Raw genomic sequence first — 16,842 nt, 5'->3', positions numbered from 1 at the left:
CTGTATCATCAACACTGTTTTCAGCACAAACCCAAAACACAGACCCAGACCAGCTACTGTGAAGAAAGTTAACCCTGTCCCAGCCAAAACCAGCACACTGCCTGAGAAGCCCACCACCACATAGAGCTAAAAAGCCTCTGAGTTGTCCATTTACAAGGGAAAAAACAAAGAACAAAACCAGGAGCGTTTCAGGAAGCCACATCAAACCAACATGTAACTCACTCCACGTGTTTTTTGCTGGCGTCTACTTTTAAGAGCCAAAAAAGTAGAAATACTCAAGGCAAGAGAGAACAAACCCACAGGACACAGTTACTTTCCATCTTCCCGGTACTCATGGGGGGGCACACACACCAATCTCGATAAACCCACCAGTAACGGGTACTGTCTCCAGCAGTTGCTTGTCAGACACACAAAAAGCAAAAAAAGAAAAAAAAAATTAAGCTTTATAAAGAAAAACTCTTATTTAACTGTATAAAGAATACAGATGGAAAATTAGGGGGACAAAAAATTATGGGACATGCGTTTTTTAGAGAAGAGTCTTAATAAGCAATAGCAACACGTTTTTAGCCTTCACTGATATAATGCAAGTGGGTATTCCCAAAATGATCCTGCTGCTCTCCAGAAAAGCAGCCAAAGACTCTCCAGAAAAGCCATCCCTCCAGAAAAGGATGCCAAACTAGCTCCTCCCCACGAACCCCTTGCTAAGCATTACAGACCCTCATGGTTCAGCCCCCACCAGCAGCAGGGACCACACGGCCGCTCACTCACTGCCTCCGGCCCCAGTACGGAGGGGAGAAGAGGGAGGAAGAGGGGAAAAAAGAAACCTTGTGGGTTGAGATAAAGACAGTTTAACAGAACAGTAACGGAAGAGAAAATAATAATAATGGTAAAAGAATATACAAAATAGGTGATGCAATGCAATTGCTCGACACCCAGTGATCAGTTGCCCAGCCCGTCCCCAGCAGCAATCACGGATCCCTGCCCCCCCACCAGCCCCCATCTATACACTGGGCATGGCGTCTGTGGTGTGGGATATTCCCCATCTATACACTGGGCATGGCGTCTGTGCCATGGGATATTCCCCATCTATACACTGGGCATGGCGTCTGTGGTGTGGGATATTCCCCATCTATACACTGGGCATGGCGTCTGTGCCATGGGATATTCCCCATCTATACACTGGGCATGGCGTCTGTGGCATGGGATATTCCCCATCTATACACTGGGCATGGCATCTGTGGCGTGGGATATTCTCCATCTATACACTGGGAATGGCATCTGTGGCGTGGGATATTCCCCATCTATACACTGGGCATGGCGTCTGTGGCGTGGGATATTCCCCATCTATACACTGGGCATGGCGTCTGCGGCGTGGGATATTCCCCATCTATACACGGGGCATGGCGTCTGCGGCGTGGGATATTCCCCATCTATACACTGGGCATGGCGTCTGCGGCGTGGGATATTCCCCATCTATACACTGGGCATGGCGTCTGTGGCGTGGGATATTCTCCATCTATACACTGGGCATGGCGTCTGTGGCGTGGGATATTCCCCATCTATACACTGGGCATGGCGTCTGTGGCGTGGGATATTCCCCATCTATACACTGGGCATGGCGTCTGTGGCATGGGATATTCCCCATCTATACACTGGGCATGGCGTCTGAGGCGTGGGATATTCCCCATCTATACACTGGGCATGGCATCTGCGGCGTGGGATATTCCCCATCTATACACTGGGCATGGCGTCTGTGGCGTGGGATATTCCCCATCTATACACTGGGCATGGCGTCTGCGGCGTGGGATATTCCCCATCTATACACTGGGCATGGCGTCTGCGGCGTGGGATATTCCCCATCTATACACTGGGCATGGCGTCTGCGGCGTGGGATATTCCCCATCTATACACTGGGCATGGCGTCTGCGGCGTGGGATATTCCCCATCTATACACTGGGCACAGCGTCTGCGGCGTGGGATATTCCCCATCTATACACTGGGCATGGTGTCTGCGGCGTGGGATATTCCCCATCTATACACTGGGCACAGCGTCTGCGGCGTGGGATATTCCTTTGGCAGCTTGTCCTGCCCGTGCTCCCACTCAGCTCCTGTGGGGACCTGGAAGAGTCCTTGACTTAACATAAACATCACTCAGCACGAACAAAACCAGTATGTGTTATCCACGTTCTTCTCATGGGGAATCCAAAACACAGCAGCTACCAGGAAGAAAATGAACTCTGTCCCAGCTGAAACCAGGACACAAACACCAAAACAAATCCTGCCAGATTGATGGAAAAGGACGTATCTCTAGAGAATCCCAAAATACAGCTGGATGCAAGTTTGTGTGAGCTTATCCTTACACACCACTGAAAATTTGCGGCTCCCTGGGGGAAAAATGTCCAGCTCCTGCTAGATCCCCACGGGACACTTCTGATATTAGGGGGAAAAAAAGTTATTCTAGAAGAGTACAAAAGTACACATTTCATTACAAAGCTGGAACAAGAAGAAACATAACAAAATATACCATTATAAAAATAAAAATAATCTAACTGGAAGCTAGAGTGCTTCTTGGCTCTTGCAGCTTTCACCGCTTGGCTTCTTTGCCTTCTGGGCCAAGACGCAATTTCAGCATATTTAACTCTGCCCAAATATTGGCCTTCTGACAAAGGACAGAAGTTGGTTCTCCCCAAACCGTACAGATTAATACTCACAAGCTGTTAAGTGCAAATGAATCTCTTTAAACAGATTTTGGCTAAAAATCTGTGTTATTTTTCCTACAGTTTGGTTCAGTGATCCGTGTTTCAGAGGAATTTCAGTCTGATGGTTTTTAGCTAACCTAGCATAGCAACTCTGTTGCGATGCAAACCGACCACCACCGTTTTTTCTGATTTTCAGTAATGTATCCACCCCAGCCACAGTGCACACAGGCTTAGGAGATTCCCACCTTCACCCTCCAGCATCTGTTCATAGCTGACCTACACCTTCCCGTTAGGATGATCCATTTTCCGTGTTATGACACATCATTGGTCATCTCAAAATTACACAAATACTCTATAAGCAACAATTTTCAGCTCCTTCCAACCTCTAGACCGCTCACGCGTAGCAGAAACACCACAAGCTTCACAGCAAGGGTGCTCAGACTGTGCGACACCCCTGCCTTCAGGTATACACAACTATTTGTTGAAAGGAAGTATTTTCACCAGCCATAGCCCAAAAGAAATAGAAGCAAAGGATCTGGAAGTTCCTGCACAAAACCACCGCCAGTTCTTCACAATCTGCATCTGGTGCATGTGGATTACGAATCAATTTGGATGAGCAACATCCGTGTTACCTCTGTGCAGGACCAGTGTTTTCTGAACACAAACACTGCTGGACCACACCAAAAGCAGTTCCAGATGTTCAGAGCCAGCTCAATCCAAAGCAAAGAGGCAGAAGCAGGTCTGGCAGAGTTTAACTCTGCCCACAGTCTACACCGAAAACAAGAGGGGGAAGCTTCCCGACATCAGGAGCAGGAAGGAGAGACAATATGGACATACCAGGGAGCATTTAGTTAACTCCAACCCATCTGAGTTTATCGCCTCTGGCTTACTGTGAGCTCTTCCAGACAGAAGTTGGCTCCCTTGGAGGTAGAAACCTGGACTCATCAGCTAGAGAGCAATGTCATGTCCATATGCGCGGTCAGCTCTTAGCTAAGACTGCAGCCAGGCTATTAACCCCCCCTAAAAATGAATAAAAATAACTCTGAAGGACAGCGGAGTAGCCCTGGAGAAGCCTTAACGCACCAGGGAGGCTCTGCCCCTCTGCCCTTGTTGGGGTTTAAGCCCAAGCGGCAACCAAGACCACGAGCCATTCACTCATCTTCCCCCTCAGCATGATGGGGAGGAGAATTGGGGGGAAAAAAAGGAAACCTCGTGGGTTGAGATAAAGACAGTTTAATAGAACAGTAATGGACAAGAAGATAGTAATAACAATAATGATAAAAAAGAATGGTGCAATGCAATTGCTCACCACCCAGTGATCAGTTGCCCAGACCGCCCCCAGCAGCAATCACGGATCCCTGCTCCCCCGCCAGCCCCCATCTATACACTGGGCATGGCGTCTGCGGCGTGGGATATTCCCCATCTATACACTGGGCATGGCGTCTGCGGCGTGGGATATTCCCCATCTATACACTGGGCATGGCGTCTGCGGCGTGGGATATTCTCCATCTATACACGGGGCATGGCATCTGCGGCGTGGGATATTCCCCATCTATACACTGGGCATGGCGTCTGCGGCGTGGGATATTCCCCATCTATACACTGGGCATGGCGTCTGCGGCGTGGGATATTCCCCATCTATACACTGGGCATGGCGTCTGCGGCGTGGGATATTCTCCATCTATACACTGGGCATGGCGTCTGTGGCGTGGGATATTCCCCATCTATACACTGGGCATGGCGTCTGCGGCGTGGGATATTCTCCATCTATACACTGGGCATGGCGTCTGTGGCGTGGGATATTCTCCATCTATACACTGGGCATGGCGTCTGTGGCGTGGGATATTCCCCATCTATACACTGGGCATGGCGTCTGTGGCGTGGGATATTCTCCATCTATACACTGGGCATGGCGTCTGTGGCGTGGGATATTCTCCATCTATACACTGGGCATGGCGTCTGCGGCGTGGGATATTCTCCATCTATACACTGGGCATGGCGTCTGCGGCGTGGGAAATTCTCCATATTCTCCTGGCTGGCCAGGGCGGGCAAGGATCCGTGATTGCTGCTGGGGACAGGCTAAGCAACCATCACCAGATGGTAAGCAATTGTATTTCATCACTATTTTTGTAAATTTTTTTACCATTATTATTATTTTCTCTTCCGCTACTGTTCTATTAAACTGTCTTTCAACCCACGAGTTTTTCCCTCTTTGTTCTCCCTCTTCCCCCTTGGGGTAGGGGGGAGTGAGCGAAGGGCTGCGTGGTCCTAGTTGCCAGCAGGGGTTAAACCCAACAATTACACATCTGTGAGACCCCCCCTAAAACCAGTAATAACTAATTCCCATTTTTCTAGGTAGTTTTATGATCCTCAGCACCATATGACGGCTTTTCAGCAGCCTAGATGGCAACTCCCTCTGCGACTCTTAGGGACCATTCGAAAAGTAAAACACGATTCCAGCAACTGCTACTTTAAAAGCACCTGATTTCTCTCCTTCGTAAGTCTGCATAACGTCTGCAAAGAGATATTTAAATTTGATTTTCATTATTTCTAAAGATTCCAATATAGACCAACATATAATCACGGAATTTTAGATAAAACGAAAATGCAGTATCTAACTTTATACCTCACAAGGCAACTATATAGAAGTGAATGTATTGCCCAGTCTGGAGTAGTTAAGAAACCATTAGTGTAAAAGACCATTTCTGTATTAAAGCCAGGCAGACTCGGGGAACAATTCACTTATTTTTTTTGTTTTTAAGTACGCAGTGTCCTATTGCAGCACCTAGGCATTTGGGAATTACAGTGAAACCATGTAAACAAAATGAAATATTAATCCCAGCAGTCCTGACCATCTGATAATTTCTGTCTTTACCAGTATAATTATATTTACTTAGTCAACATGATGATCATGTTGAATAGCAACCACTTCCGTTCTGTGTGTCCATCAACACTTACACACAATATCTGAGAAGTGAGTGAGTCTAAACTCTATTGGTATTTATTTAATTATAACAAAATTGGTGCTGGCACATTTTCCAGAGTGAGAAATTGCTGTCCTCACGCGTGCGAGCTGGTCCTTTGGGTTTCAGTGTCATAGAACATACGACAGAGAACTTCTCTTTGCCCAGAGAAGCTGTGGCTGCCCCATCCCTGGAGGGGTTCAAGGGCAGGTTGGACGGGGCTTGGAGCAGCCTGGGCTGGTGGGAGGTGTCCCTGCCCGGGGCAGGGGGGTCAGAACTAGATGGTCTTTAAGGTCCCTTCCAACACAAACCGGTCTGTGATTCTATATTGCAACGGTCACAGGAAAGAAAAGGCTCAAACTGATTTAAGGGCAAACAAAACTCCTTTAATTCATCTGGGGTTCCCACAAAGAGAGAAACTCACACTAAACAACCATTTGTGCTCTAACACCTTGAAAAAAAATCATGCCATCAGTGTACAGCCGGTACCTGAAGCGCACACCTCTTCTCGGTAGCTTCACACACTGAAGCACACTGTGTCGGCACCGGCATGCTGCCGCCCATCACTGCTGGCACCCTGGGAACCTGCGAAACTCATCACCCCCGCTCTTCAGCGGTGATCCGTTCCCTCTAGTCGGTCACGTTAATTCCCTCTGCGCTTCCCTCCCTTATTCCTATTATTGTATTTAAACAAATGAACCAGAACACTGATTTTCATGGAATCAATTACATGCGTTCTTCCTCGAATTAAAGCATTTATGTCAATCTGTCGTGGTCTAACCCCAGCCAGAATCAAGGACCACGCAGCCACTCGCTCACTCCCCCAGCCACGTAGGGTAGGGACAAGCGGGAGAAAAGGAGAGGAAAGGAAAAAAAGTCACGGGTTGAAATAAAAAGTTTAATAGAACAGTATGGAAAAGGAAAATAACAATAATAATATTAATGGTACAAGAATATACAAAATAAAATGATACAACACAAGCTGCTTTCACCACCCAGTGATCAGTTGTCCAGCCCATCTCCAGCAGCAGTCACAGATCCCAGCCAACCCCATTTATGTACTGGGCACGTGTCTAAGGTATGGAATATTCCCCATTTATATACTGGGCATGTGTCTATGGTATGGAATATTGCGTGGGCAGCTTGTCCTGTCTGTGCTCCCCCTCAGCTCCTGCGGGGAGCTGAAAGAGTCCTTGACTAATGTAAACATCACCTGGCAACAACTAAAACAATATGCATTATGGACATTCCTTTCATACCAAACCCAAAACACAGCAGCCACTAGACAGAAAATTAACTCTGTCCCAGCTGAAACCAGGACACAATCCTATTAGAAATTTCTCTCCACCTAGCATCCGAGACCAGAAATAAAACTCAATTCCATAAGCAAGAGTTTGGGAATGCCTCAGCAACTATTTGTCAGGAAATTACAAATTTGCAGAGGAACACAAGTTTCAACCAAAATTCTATTAAAAGGTTCTCACGTCCTGATGGATAAGACAAAGGGCTGCCAGGAGCCTCTTACCAGGCTGTATAGGGGACAGATTTTTATGCCATCTAATTTACCTAATGGATTTGCAAGCCTTTCTTTTTGTTTATTTCTTTGTTTGTTTTTTTTAAATATGTTTTATAGGGTTCTGTTATTTTAATTGCAGAGTTAAAGTTAGACAAGCAGAAAGAAATATTTGGTATATTTAAAAATACGGTCTAAAAGTTGCTCCTTGCTGTGAGATATTAACCCAAAGATTTGTACACACTGACGACAACTCAGCGACACGATCAGCCTACAAGGGGCTGGCTGCTCTCATTAAACAGTCACCACGATGATGTTTCTCTCAAGCAACGTACACACCAAACCAAAGAAGCAAAAGAAGCCTGCGAATAAAGAACAGGAAACACAACAGGCGATACCCAAAACATGGTGAAGATTAAAAACGTTGTGATGCATCCACGAGAGGCAGGTAATGTTACGCACCCCGACAGGCGTACGGTTTTATCTCCACCTCCCTTCACCGTCAGGATGAGGCTTCTGTAACAATTCTTTCTGCTGCCTGGGGATGCTCTTTGCTGCCCGCCGCACTGCTCAGCACAGACCCACCTTTGCCCGATCCCTGCCTCGAGCAGCCCTTCTGCAGAACCACAGGTTGGAAGACACCTTTAAGATCGTCAAGTCCACCGTTAACCCAGCACGGCCCAGTGACCACTGACCCACGTTCCTCAGCACCACGTCTGCCCGGCTTTTGAATACCCCAGGGATGGCGACTCCACCGCTGCCCTGGGCAGCCTGTTCCAAGGCTTGACAACCCTTTCGGGGAAGTTTTTCCTAATATCCATCCTAAACCTCCCCTGGCACAACATGTGGCAACTTGAAGCGCACTCCTGGGTCTCTCCGAGCATTCCTGCCCTCCCGCTCCTCCCCAGACAACCCACGCCCCCCACAGCTCCTGGAGTGCAGATTTGCTGCAGGGGGGCGATACTGAAGCACTAGACTGAATTCAATGTTAAGTCACCTGGTATATGGAAGGGGAACAAAATCCAAACACCTCTAGATTTTAAGAAAAAAATAAATAAAATTCAATCTGCTTACTATATGCAAGTATCTTCATGTGAGCTGCCTGCACGCTCCCCCCAGTGCTGGGGCACTGGTCGACACAGGTCTGTACTGTCACTACTGGTTTCAGCTGGGACAGAGTTCATTTTCTTCCTGGTAGCTGCTGTGTTTTGGATTCCCCATGAGAAGAACGTGGATAACACATACTGGTTTTGTTCGTGCTGAGTGATGTTTATGTTAAGTCAAGGACTCTTCCAGGTCCCCACAGGAGCTGAGTGGGAGCACGGGCAGGACAAGCTGCCAAAGGAATATCCCACGCCGCAGACGCCATGCCCAGTGTATAGATGGGGAATATCCCACGCCGCAGGCGCCATGCCCAGTGTATAGATGGGGAATATCCCACGCCGCAGACGCCATGCCCAGTGTATAGATGGGGAATATCCCACGCCACAGACGCCATGCCCAGTGTATAGATGGGGAATATCCCACGCCGCAGACGCCATGCCCAGTGTATAGATGGGGAATATCCCACGCCGCAGACACCATGCCCCGTGTATAGATGGGGAATATCCCACGCCGCAGACACCATGCCCCGTGTATAGATGGAGAATATCCCACGCCGCAGACGCCATGCCCAGTGTATAGATGGGGAATATCCCACGCCGCAGATGCCATGCCCAGTGTATAGATGGGGAATATCCCACGCCACAGACGCCATGCCCAGTGTATAGATGGAGAATATCCCACGCCACAGACGCCATGCCCAGTGTATAGATGGGGAATATCCCACGCCGCAGATGCCATGCCCAGTGTATAGATGGGGAATATCCCACGCCGCAGACACCATGCCCAGTGTATAGATGGGGAATATCCCACGCCGCAGACGCCATGCCCAGTGTGTAGATGGGGAATATCCCACGCCACAGATGCCATGCCCAGTGTATAGATGGAGAATATCCCACGCCACAGATGCCATTCCCAGTGTATAGATGGGGAATATCCCATGCCACAGACGCCATGCCCAGTGTACAGATGGGGAATATCCCACGCCGCAGACGCCATGCCCAGTGTATAGACGGGGCTGGCCGGGGACGCAGGGATCTGCAATCGCTGCTGGGGGCGGTCTGGGCAACTGATCACTGGGTGGCGAGCAATTGCATTGCATCACTCTGTTTGTATATTCTTTCACCATTATTATTATGATTTTCTCTTCTGTCACTGTTCTATTAAACTGCCTTTATCTCAACCCACGAGGTTTCCTTTTTTCCCCCCCCAATTCTCCTCCCCAGCCCCCGCGGCGGTGTGAGTGAGGGGGTTCAGCCCTGGCTACCACTACACCCTCCGGGGGGTTGGGGGCTGCCCGCTCCGTGCCCCGACCCCCGGACACCCCCCGCCCCTCGGTCCCATCCCGGCCCCGGCCCCCCGCCCTCAGGGGGCGTGGCCACCTGCGGCTCCTTTGCATAACCCCGCCCCTCCCCGCCCGCCGCCCAATGGGAGGCGTCAGCGCGGTGGCAGCGCCCCCTCCTCCCCAGCCCCCGGGGGGCCGGAGCCCCGCCCCCCCCCCGCGCGCGCGGCGCTAAGGAGGGGGCGCCCCCCCCACACCCCCCTCCCTTCAAGGAGCGATGGGCCGGGGGGGTCTCCCCTCACGGCGCCGCGGGATAACGGTCCGGTCCCTCGCACCGGCGCGGCCCGCCGCCGCCCTCCCCACTCACCCGCCGCCGGGCGCGGACAGCCCCCTCCCGCTGGGCTGGAGGCGAGGCGGAGGAGGCGGAGGAGGCGCTGCCGGGTGCGGCACAGGCAGTTCCCCGCAGCCTCGCGGCGGTGGGCCCGGCCGCCTCCTCACGGTGTGGGGCTGAGCCCAGCGCCGCTCCAGGGGAGGGCGGGCGGGCGGGGAAGGGAAGGGAGAGGTTTTTTTGTCCGCCGAGGCCCGGCCGCGCAGGCGCGCCCCGAGCGGGGGCCGCCGGGAGCTGCAGTGCGGCGGCGGCGGTGTGGCCGGGCCGAGGGGCGGGCGGCGGACTGCGGCTCCCGCCCTGCCCCGCGCCGCAAGATGGCCGCCCCCCGCCCCGCTCCCTCAGCGCCTTCCCCTCCCGTGCGCCCCGCGGCCTGGCCCCGCGGAGCCCCCGGCCCGCCCGGTCCTGCCTGAGGGACTCCTCGGTTGTGGGGTGACGGGGAGCCCCGAAATGGCCTCGGCCTGTCGGATTCGGTGGCTGCCTCCATCCTGGCCGTGGCAGCCGCTCACCGTGATAAACCATCCAGGCCCAACGCCGAGGGCCGCTCCCAGGACCAACACTGGCAGCAGCAGCCCCCACAGGCAGCTGGCGTGCTTCTGGTTTAATAAAGAACTTCACAGCAAAGTAACTTCCCTATTGCTGCAAGTTAGGTTATTCTTTTCCCTTGAAGGTGCTCAGCACAGCCGATCCTGTCCATGAGATCTGTTTCCCTGGGCATGGCCAGGCAAATGCGTTAGTAACATTGCTGTTACTGTCCTTTGAATTTAGGTTCGATGTGGTAAGCGTGGATAGAAAGTTTTCCATTCGAAGGGAAGCATGGCATGCCAAAATTTGCTCCACATAAAAAACAAACCAGACCTGCTGTTAAAAATAGCTAGTTTTTAAAGCAAACTACCATTTTTGTAAATATCAACATTTTGTTTATAGAGTGTTTAGGACTGTTACAATGTATATAAAGCTGTTAATGGTATTTTCCAAACATTAACTCTTTTTAGACCTGGTCCAGAGGAACCACCAAACACTACAATTTCAGGTAAATCTCATTTCTAAAAGAAGCAGAAGTGTGCTCAGTTGAAAACATTCATCTTCCTCCTGGTTGCAATAAATAAATAGCAATAAATCAAACTGGGGCATAAACCTCAGAAGCCATCTGCTGGGAAAGGGCCCTGTGGAGATGCTTTGGCTGTTCCCATACCTTACTGTTAAAACCAAATACAAAAACACTCCAAAAACCCCAAAAGACACAAAAAAAAAAAAAAGCCACCACCCACTTTCATCACCACCTTCACCAAAACCAGAGGATTTCGCCCTGTGGCACGTGGGTGGTTCCTTTGTGCAGATCCCGTGCAGGGAAGGGCTGAACCTTGGTGAAGGGCTGCAGCTCGGGGGATACCAAATCTTGCTCAGCAGCCACAACTATTTTCTAAATCAATGTTTCAGGTCGCTTTGCCATTTAGATGGCATTTTTTGACAGGTAATAGCATCTTTCAGTTTGAAGCCAGAATTAGATTGGATATTGGGAAGACATTCTTTGGTGTGAGGGTGGTGAGCCCCTGGCCCAGGGTGCCCAGAGAAGCTGTGGCTGCCCCATCCCTGGAGGGGTTCAAGGCCAGGCTGGACGGGGCTTGGAGCAACCTGGGCTGGTGGGAGGTGTCCCTGCCCAGGGCAGGGGGTGGCACTGGGTGGTTTTCAAGGTCCCTTCCAACCCAAACCGTTCTGTGATTTTTAGTGGAAGGCGTCATTCCACGATAACTACATGCTGTCATCTCCCTGCCATACCTCACCACACATACAGCCCATACCGCTGTTTCATACACATTTAGATGTCCTAAGCCCACCCTGTCCAAAAGTGACTCACACAAATCCTCCTGTTGGACAGGAGGGGTTATACCTGCCTCCGAAATGGAAGCTCATTGCCAGGACCTCAGCCAGGAGTTGCGTCCAGCCCCTGGTCCTGCAGGTATGGGCTGTTCCTGGTGGCGGAGAAGATACCTTTTGGTTACACAGCATCACATCACGATTTATTTTGAGTCACATGTAGCAGCTGCTTTATGCTGGTAAGACCATAGTTGCTACCACGTGGGTCTTCAGAAGAGTGGAAATTTGGTGTTTCTCCAGGACAAGCTTCTTCCCACTGTTCTGTATCCCTCTCTACCACCTGGTGCAGCCACATGAGCTGTGGAGCTGGATAAAGTTTAGGAGTTAAGTCAGAGAGTGAACTTAAGCCATGCTTTATGTCGGATAATGTTTACCCATTGTGGTTACAAGATGACTAACTGAAAAATTAGTTCCTTAAGGCTTCTAAATCCATCAGAGACATTCCCTGGGTGTTGTAAATCAATGCTCAGACTCGAAATAACGTGTACGTTTTTAGTAGCTAGAGTAATTAACAACTGTTACATATTACCATGGACTGCAAGAATTTCTCCATCAGTTCAGAGCCTGGAAATTCAAGCAGCATCCTTCTAGAAAAGGCATCCAGCTTAATACACAGCCTCCGTGGATGTTTACCAGCCGATTCCTGAACTGACTGTTATATATAACAACTGGCTGGTTACGCTTGATATTCTTTCTAGGTTTAAAATTCAAGGTCAAGTCTTTTGGCAGGAAATACTTCGATCTAAATTCCTTGGTTTGGAGTGTTTTTTATGGCTTTGCTTTTCCCTCTACTAGCTAACCAGCTGGGCTTCAACTACAGATTGAACAAGGTTTCCCTCGACGAGAAGGCAAGCAAAACATTTCTCTTAAATAAGGGAGCCAGACTGTGAAACCAAAAATGCTGGAAGAGAGGAGTTGAATTCAGAGTTATTTTTATCATCATTAAAAAAAAAAAGACAAATTCAATTTCAAGTTCACAGTCGTCTTTTGAAAAGAAGTTGAGACCAATACATACAATTTTTCTTTTTACTTACTCATTAGTTTGGGGAATTATTCTGTGTCATCCCCAGAAACATGCATTATTCTCTTTAGCGCTCACAAGAGTGAGGCTGTTGTTATCAAAAGGCTTTGTTTCGCTGCACGCAAGAAGTTGCAAATTTAACCTCAAGCTAAGTGTAGCGTAGGGGATTTCAGTCAACTCGCCCTTGGAGTTTCTATGGGTAAATCTAAATATCCTTGACAACTTCCCTCTAACATCTGAGAGTCTGAAAACCTTAGCGTATGCCGGTTGAAACTGCTGGAGTCCTTAAAAACTTATGAAGGGGCGAGGGCGAGTAGAAACCAACCTCTGATCACCACAGACCTGCTTTTCCAGGCAGGAAAACTTCAAAACCCTTGGAAAAACTTTATGTGTCAGGGGGGTTTGGATCCAATCTCAATTCTTCCCCCCCTCGACTGCCTTATCTTTGTCCAGCACAGGACACGCGCCTCAGATTCCAGCCTTCACTGGGTGTCTTTGCCGTCTCTTTCTCAAAGTGCTTTAATTCCAGGAGTCACGTATGTAACATTTGAAGAGAGGGGAAGTGCAGAGGGAAAGGAAGGAGGAAGCCCCAACCTCTCAGAAAAAAAACAACTCAGAATTATATGGTCTTTTCTATTTTGTGCAGAAGTCAGACTGCAGAGTCTGGTAGCTAGGTGCAAATCTGTCAGACCCTCAGAGCACAGGGTTCGTGGTTCCTCACTGAGCACTGTTTCTTTCACATGTGAATAGAATCTCTTTCCTTTTCCCAAGTTATTATTTTTTTTTTTAATTGCAGCTCCCAAACCAGTATAGCCCCACTACAGCCCAGGAGCAGCAACATCCCCTTTGTGTCAGAGCACAGAAATTATGATGGACCAGAACAAGACAATAGCGATGCACATTTTTCCAGCACACAGCTCCAGATAAGCTTATTTCATGCTCCTTTACCAATTTTCCTTTGCTCCAGTTGTCTAGATTCCTCTGCAGTTCTCTTCTGCTAAGCTTTTTCTCTTTTAAATAGTAAATAAGGAGATCCTGTATTTTTCCTTTGAACGTGGTGCACGTGATAAGGCTGGCAAACACGTGGGCAGTAAAAACATTTGGCTAGTAAAAGCACAGGTGCTGCTTTCTCCTCTCATTTACTCCTCTGCCCTCGGTTAAGGATGTTGTGGGAAGTGTAGCGAGGAAGGATGCACTAGAGGGGAGAGCCAAGACGCGCTATGTACCCCCTGAGTGATGATCTTAAATCAGAAGCCTTCTATTACCATCATTTTTAATGACAACATAAAGTCTATAGAGCAGGCAGGAATTCTGCACTGGCTTGCGTGCTGTAACTTTTCAAAAGAGGAAAGCATTTAAAAATAGTTCAGTTTCTGTGACAGAGGGTTACAGTGACAGCAAATATGCATTTTTCCAAAGAGCAGGAATAAAAAACCCCAACTTGACACGCTATCCAAAATTGCGGGCACAAGCAATAGCTCATGGGGCATCACTTGTGCATCACAAGAAGCACAAAAGAAGTTGCTGCTTTGAAAATACTCGGCAAATCTGCACAGCAAGATGCCTCGATGAGCACAGCAGCTAATGGGGACATTAAAAGTATCCGCAGCTGCCGTGTAATTATTCCTATCTCAAAATGGTCGCTGCCCTCGCAGGCTCGGACAGACGTTGCTGCATCAGCTCCTGCTCCCCAAATTTTCCTCCCAGCCGTACCAGCTGGGGACTGAGCATTTTGGAGATGAAAGCCGAGCGGGTTGCGCACAAGACAGCAGAGCTGGAGACGTGCCAGACCCTGCCACCCGCTCCAGCCGTGTCCTGGCACCGCCGGCGGTCCCGGGCGGCAGAAAGGACAAAGTGAGCAAACACGAACCGCGATAGCTCAGATCCGGTGCAGGCGCGCTGCAAATTGGTTCAGCTCTATGACAAAGATTGCCAAGTAACACGGAAGGCAGCAGTGCTTGTGCCTCGAACGTTCAGCCAACCCCTCAAATAGGCTCAAACTATTTGTTAGCTATCAGGAAGAAATTAGTCCAGGAGTTGACCAGCAATGCTTTACCATCCAAGAAAGGGTTTTCAGGTTTTGTTTTGTTTTAGTTTTGGGGTTTTGTCCCCCCGACAGCCCCTGCGCTCCTCACCAAGAAACCTTTGCCAGCCTAATTCCGGAGCCCAGATCAAACCACTGACAAACAGACCACCAGTTTGGGCAGCTACGCGTTCAGTACAAACACCCACACCACCAAAGGCTGAAAAGGGATTCTTGTTTGCAGTTAAAGATGACAGACCCTTCCACTCAACCTGCATTTCTAGAAGAAAGGGGTTTGTGACCATTTTTGCTTTACAGAACGATCTCATTGGCAGCTAAACTGAAAAAAATGTATTTATACAAAAGTAAGAAAAATCCCTGCAAAACCAACAAACCATTTAGGGACTCGCCTGCGTTCAGTTTATGGTTCCAGTCTGATTTTCCCAGACACTGTCCACCATCCCTTCCCGTTGTGTATTCCTGCCAGTACGAGCCGGGGGGGTGGCCCGGGACCACGGCAGCGAGGAGGTGGCAGCAGGCTGGCTGTGATGGCCCTCACCTTCCAGGGTTAGGATCACTTCAGCAGGGCTGCTCGAAACCTGCCCGTCGCCTGGCTCTACTCACCTCCCCGGGGCACAGCACAACTTCTCCCAAGGGGCAAAAACCCACCTGAAAGCGGTGGTGAAGGAGTTTAAAACTGAGCAGCAGGGAGCAGCCTGGCGTTCCTAGCTGCCCTGATCACCTTGGTGGCAAGATTACAGGCAGACGCAGTTCTCCTCACCTGCAGAGCTGGGTACCTTTTGTGCAAACGAACCATTCAGCATTCCTCACCGAGGGAGAGCATGTCCGCATCCATCACCGTCCTGCCCGGAGAGGTGATGCTCCCGGGGCGGTGCCTGGCAGCATGTCAGCAATCCGCACAGGAGCTTTCTCACACATCAGTGCCGTCCTCCGCAGAGGCTTCCCGAGGCAAACACCGGGCCGTCTTATTTATTTTCGGCTGAACACAGGCGGCTGTCACTATCACTTACATGCTTCCAGATCTATTAGCGCTTCTAAATGTAATCAGCCTATTGCATCCTTATCTCCAATTATTCTGCACTCAGGTCTATCGACATTTGGGCGTGAAGAAGAGGGCCTTTTTTTGTCCCGGTTGCAAGAGAAGACAGATTTACTGATGCAGACATCAGCAACATAACCAGCAGCTTAAAATGAGCCGTTAAGATCCGTAGAACAACTGCGAGGAAGCTCGCTCCCGTAGACTAGTCAGATGCACCTCTTTCCTGAGGATTTTATAATCCTTTATAAGACCTTGAGCCTGCAGTCAGCTCTCCACAGGCTGACACCAGCAGGGTCTATCCTAAAGCTGGAGGTTTCCAAGCTGTCAAGCCAATGTACTGTCTTTATAATGAAGAAGAAATCCCGTGCCACCACAGGGCAAAGCAGCGATGGTGCTGCATGCGGCAGTGGTGGCTGTGTTCTTAGTTCTCCTCATCCGTCTGGAAATCAGTTGTGTTGATTCAGTCAGAGAAACGGGGAAAGTGTTTTGGATAAAGCTTTGAAGCAGGACAGGAGGAGAAATTGTCATCACAGGCCACTTGACTGCAGCCACTTCTAGAGGCTTTCCCAGGATGGGCCATGCCCCTGGTGCAGGAGCACCTGGTGGTCATCCCAGTGGGGACACTGGATTGCACCCCAGCTCACCCCTGTGCAGGCACCAGAAGCAATTTCTCAGTGTTCGCACAACATAAGACCCAAGAGGACAAGCCTGGTGGGTCCAACCAGCCCAGACATCTCAGCTTGGATACAGCAGGATCATCACCAAACCAGAGCTGAGAGGCACGACCAAAGGAGTTCCCATTGCTTTCTCCAGCACAGGTCACCTGTGACCCTCCCAGCCCTTCCAAGCCCCAGGAACAGAATTGCTGGGCAGACCTGCACATACCTTTAGAGCTGTGTGTCCAGAGGACCAAGAAG

General features: G+C 49.7%; 1 protein-coding gene across 5 annotated transcripts in view; it reads right to left on the bottom strand.

Annotated features, from left to right (window-relative positions):
- The window catches only part of GTF2I (general transcription factor IIi), a 78,352-nt gene extending 68,128 nt beyond the window's left edge, over positions 1 to 10,224 (bottom strand). For all 5 annotated transcript variants that reach the window (XM_063342601.1, XM_063342604.1, XM_063342602.1 and 2 more), the window contains exon 1: positions 9,926 to 10,224. The gene's annotated coding sequence lies outside the window, so the exon portion shown is untranslated. The remainder of the gene's footprint in view (positions 1 to 9,925) is intronic.
- Between the last annotated feature and the right edge of the window lie 6,618 nt (positions 10,225 to 16,842).

The sequence above is a fragment of the Chroicocephalus ridibundus genome, chromosome 7 (assembly GCF_963924245.1).
Source record: "Chroicocephalus ridibundus chromosome 7, bChrRid1.1, whole genome shotgun sequence".
NCBI lineage: Eukaryota > Metazoa > Chordata > Aves > Charadriiformes > Laridae > Chroicocephalus > Chroicocephalus ridibundus.
The sequence above is the reverse complement of the archived record's forward strand: the minus strand, read 5'-3'. Positions and strand labels throughout refer to the sequence as shown.